This window comes from Schistocerca serialis, unplaced genomic scaffold (assembly GCF_023864345.2).
Source record: "Schistocerca serialis cubense isolate TAMUIC-IGC-003099 unplaced genomic scaffold, iqSchSeri2.2 HiC_scaffold_1232, whole genome shotgun sequence".
Lineage (NCBI taxonomy): Eukaryota > Metazoa > Arthropoda > Insecta > Orthoptera > Acrididae > Schistocerca > Schistocerca serialis.
The window spans coordinates 35,001-40,000 of NW_026047439.1; the positions used below are offsets into that span (position 1 = coordinate 35,001).

Below are 5,000 nucleotides of genomic sequence, written 5' to 3' on the forward strand. Positions count from 1 at the left end.
CCCGCGCCGCTGTTGGCTCGGGATGCTCTCGGGCGGAATAATCGCTCCCGTCAGCGGCGCTTCAGCTTTGGACAATTTCACGACCCGTCTTGAAACACGGACCAAGGAGTCTAACATGTGCGCGAGTCATTGGGCTGTACGAAACCTAAAGGCGTAATGAAAGTGAAGGTCTCGCCTTGCGCGGGCCGAGGGAGGATGGGGCTTCCCCGCCCTTCACGGGGCGGCGGCCTCCGCACTCCCGGGGCGTCTCGTCCTCATTGCGAGGTGAGGCGCACCTAGAGCGTACACGTTGGGACCCGAAAGATGGTGAACTATGCCTGGCCAGGACGAAGTCAGGGGAAACCCTGATGGAGGTCCGTAGCGATTCTGACGTGCAAATCGATCGTCGGAGCTGGGTATAGGGGCGAAAGACTAATCGAACCATCTAGTAGCTGGTTCCCTCCGAAGTTTCCCTCAGGATAGCTGGTGCTCGTACGAGTCTCATCCGGTAAAGCGAATGATTAGAGGCCTTGGGGCCGAAACGACCTCAACCTATTCTCAAACTTTAAATGGGTGAGATCTCCGGCTTGCTTGATATGCTGAAGCCGCGAGCAAACGACTCGGATCGGAGTGCCAAGTGGGCCACTTTTGGTAAGCAGAACTGGCGCTGTGGGATGAACCAAACGCCGAGTTAAGGCGCCCGAATCGACGCTCATGGGAAACCATGAAAGGCGTTGGTTGCTTAAGACAGCAGGACGGTGGCCATGGAAGTCGGAATCCGCTAAGGAGTGTGTAACAACTCACCTGCCGAAGCAACTAGCCCTGAAAATGGATGGCGCTGAAGCGTCGTGCCTATACTCGGCCGTCAGTCTGGCAGTCATGGCCGGTCCTTGCGGCCGGCCGCGAAGCCCTGACGAGTAGGAGGGTCGCGGCGGTGGGCGCAGAAGGGTCTGGGCGTGAGCCTGCCTGGAGCCGCCGTCGGTGCAGATCTTGGTGGTAGTAGCAAATACTCCAGCGAGGCCCTGGAGGGCTGACGCGGAGAAGGGTTTCGTGTGAACAGCCGTTGCACACGAGTCAGTCGATCCTAAGCCCTAGGAGAAATCCGATGTTGATGGGGGCCGTCATAGCATGATGCGCTTTGTGCTGGCCCCCGTTGGGCGAAAGGGAATCCGGTTCCTATTCCGGAACCCGGCAGCGGAACCGATACAAGTCGGGCCCCTCTTTTAGAGATGCTCGTCGGGGTAACCCAAAAGGACCCGGAGACGCCGTCGGGAGATCGGGGAAGAGTTTTCTTTTCTGCATGAGCGTTCGAGTTCCCTGGAATCCTCTAGCAGGGAGATAGGGTTTGGAACGCGAAGAGCACCGCAGTTGCGGCGGTGTCCCGATCTTCCCCTCGGACCTTGAAAATCCGGGAGAGGGCCACGTGGAGGTGTCGCGCCGGTTCGTACCCATATCCGCAGCAGGTCTCCAAGGTGAAGAGCCTCTAGTCGATAGAATAATGTAGGTAAGGGAAGTCGGCAAATTGGATCCGTAACTTCGGGATAAGGATTGGCTCTGAGGATCGGGGCGTGTCGGGCTTGGTCGGGAAGTGGGTCAGCGCTAACGTGCCGGGCCTGGGCGAGGTGAGTGCCGTAGGGGTGCCGGTAAGTGCGGGCGTTTAGCGCGGGCGTGGTCTGCTCTCGCCGTTGGTCGGCCTCGTGCTGGCCGGCGGTGCAGGATGCGCGCGCCTGCGCGGCGTTCGCGCCCCGGTGCTTCAACCTGCGTGCAGGATCCGAGCTCGGTCCCGTGCCTTGGCCTCCCACGGATCTTCCTTGCTGCGAGGCCGCGTCCGCCTTAGCGTGCTCCTCCGGGGGCGCGCGGGTGCGCGGATTCTCTTCGGCCGCCATTCAACGATCAACTCAGAACTGGCACGGACTGGGGGAATCCGACTGTCTAATTAAAACAAAGCATTGCGATGGCCCTAGCGGGTGTTGACGCAATGTGATTTCTGCCCAGTGCTCTGAATGTCAACGTGAAGAAATTCAAGCAAGCGCGGGTAAACGGCGGGAGTAACTATGACTCTCTTATCTCCCTGCTAGAGGATTCCAGGGAACTCGAACGCTCATGCAGAAAAGAAAACTCTTCCCCGATCTCCCAAAGCCCACCTGATGCGTAATATATGGACCCTCTCGATTCACCCCTCAGCATCCTTGTGATGTCGGGTGGATGATGGTTCAATTAGCCTCTCGGTGGGAAATCCTAGCTCTGGCCTTCAAGTGGCGGGAGTCGTGAGGGTGCTGTGAAAGGTTTCACGTAGGTGTACCTTTCCAGTATCCCGACCGACAGAGCAGGGTGCTTTTCGGGCTTGGGGGTTACCTCCCCCCCTGCCTTTGTTACAGCTGGTGCAACTAATAGAAGCGAACGTGGTACCAGGCCTCCCGCTGGAGCGCCTGTGCCAGCTGATGAGCCAGCCAACCAGCCAACCGGTGCGGGTCGAGCGCTGCTCCCCGCCATCTGCCCTGACTGTATGCGGTCCTTCTCCACCAAGACCGGACTTGGTGTCCATCGGCGTCGCGCCCATCCGACTGCTGCTAATGCTGAGATCAAGACCGAGAGGAAGAAGGCCAGGTGGTCCCAGGAAGAGCTCCTGCGTCTGGCCCATGCAGAAGCGACTCTTGCCACCCAGGGTTGCAGATTTTTAAACCAGGAGCTTGCAAAGGCCTTCCCCGAGCGTACGCTGGAGTCAATTAAATGTCAGCGTAGAGCGCAGCCCTACAAAGACATGGTGGCGAAGTTTGTCACCGAGCTTGCTGGCATGGATCGCGGCCTTCGGGGTCCTCCTAGCGAGCCTGCAGTCAGTCATTCTTTGCCACAGTCTCCACCTTGTGGGGAAGATGTTGACCTAGCCATCTGGTCATTTGTAGCGGAACTCCCCCAATCAGACCGCCGATTCCGCTCGCTTGATGATCTCGTGGCTCTGGGTCCCACCACTAGCCGTGAAACAATCCAGGCTATGTTGCTGTCTGCCCTTGACGAAGTAGGCAGCAGGGAGCCAGCCATCCACCAAGCTGCGAGTGTGCGGACCCAACAGCCCCCAGAGCGGAAGCGTGCACGCAGGAGATGGGAGTATGCGGTGGTTCAGCGTGCTTTCAAGAAGAACGGAGCACGCTGTATCAACGGACTTCTTGATGGCACACTCTTGCATCAGCCACCATCCATCCCAGGGCTGATTGAGTTTTGGACAGACCTCTTCTCTCCACCACGTGTCAGGTCTCGACCTCCGCGTGGGGAGGGTCTGTCCGATGAGCTGCTGCCATTCTCGAAGAGGGTGCCCTTCCGTGACCTCTGGGCTCCCATTTCTGCAGAAGAAGCCACCGCTGCTCTCCCGCCTCGCAATTCTGCTGCAGGTCCTGACGGCCTCACGCCGACACAACTGCGTCGCCTTCCCCGGGAGGTTCTCCTCAAGATCCTTAATTTCCTCCTCCTTTCCCGTTCCCTTCCATCCCGACTCCTTCAGGCCAGAACGACCCTGCTGCCCAAGAAGACCGCCGCAGCATCCCCTGCTGACTTTCGTCCGATCACAGTGTGCTCGGTGCTGACCAGAGCCTTTCACAAGGTTCTGGTTGGCCGCCTGATGCGCTACTGTGTGTTGGACGGTCGCCAGCGGGCTTTCATCCCTCAGGATGGGATGCTTCATAACACCTTTCTTCTCGATCTGGCGATGACCCAGGCGTGCCGAGCTGCCGGCTCGCTGTACTTGGCATCTCTGGATGTGTCAAAGGCCTTCGACTCGCTTGCCCACGGTGCCCTTGGTCCTGTGCTAAGGGCCCATGGTCTGCCGGTCGAGTTCGTTGACTACATCCAGGGATGCTATGAGGCGGGATCGACGGTTATCTGCGCGGATGGGAAGTCGTCAGATCTAGTGCGGCCTTCGAGGGGTGTCCGGCAGGGTGACCCGCTGTCTCCTATTCTCTTCAACATGTCCATTGACATTCTCTTGTCTCGTCTGCCTGCTCATATTGGTGCACGCATTCTTGGACGGCGGATAAATGCGGCTGCATTCGCTGATGACCTCCTGCTGTTCGCCGAGACTCGTGATGGATTGCAGGAACTTCTCACCATCGCCACGTCGGCCCTGGGGGATCTCGGGCTCGAGGTCAACCCACGGAAGTGTTTTTCTCTCGCCCTTGTCTCATCAGGCCGGGAGAAGAAAACCAAGGTCGACGAGACTGTCATCTTTCGTGCTGGGGGGAACAACATCCCAGCACTGGCGATGGGAGATACTTTCAAGTATCTAGGCCTGCAATTTTCCACGTGCGGACGCAGTCTTTTTCATCCCCGGCGGGAGGTCGAGAAGCAGTTGGACATCATCAAGCGTGCACCACTCAAACCTCAGCAGCGGCTTTTTGCCCTTCGTTCTGTCATCCTCCCGGGTATTTTCCATGGCCTCGCCCTGGGGAGGACTCGTCTTGGGGCCCTCTCTTCCCTTGACGTCTGTGTTCGTGCAGCCCTTCGATCTTGGCTGCACCTGCCAGCAGATACGCCGGTCGGTTACTTCCACGCCCCCATCTCTCATGGGGGCTTGGGGGTGCCTGCAGCCCGCTGGCTGGGCCCTCTTCTTCGCAGGAGAAGATTGGCGAAGATGCAAGGACTGGGTGCGGCAGTGGACGATTCTTCCCAGGACTTAATCCAGCGAGAAATTCACCAACTGGACCACGCCCTGCAATGGCAGGGGGAAGTTATAAAGTCCAGCTACCAGTTGGGCCGGTGTTGGGCCGACCGCCTGCACTCGTCGGTCGACGGCGCTGCGCTACACGAGTCTGCCCGAACACCAGGGCAGCACTGCTGGGTCTCCAATACGCGGCAGTTCGTAACCGGCCGCGACTACATCTCATGCCTGCGTGTCCGGATTAATGCCTTACCAACTCGGGCACGGCTGCTACGTGGGAGGGAAGGTGACACCAGTTGCCGCGCTGGCTGCAATGCCACGGAGACTGCCAACCATGTCATTCAACAGTGCTGGAGAAGCGACGGGGCTCGCA

At 58.9% G+C, this 5,000-nt stretch overlaps 1 pseudogene; it reads left to right on the plus strand.

Annotated features, from left to right (window-relative positions):
• The window catches only part of LOC126436234 (large subunit ribosomal RNA), a 7,821-nt pseudogene that overhangs the window by 837 nt on the left and 1,984 nt on the right, over nucleotides 1–5,000 (plus strand).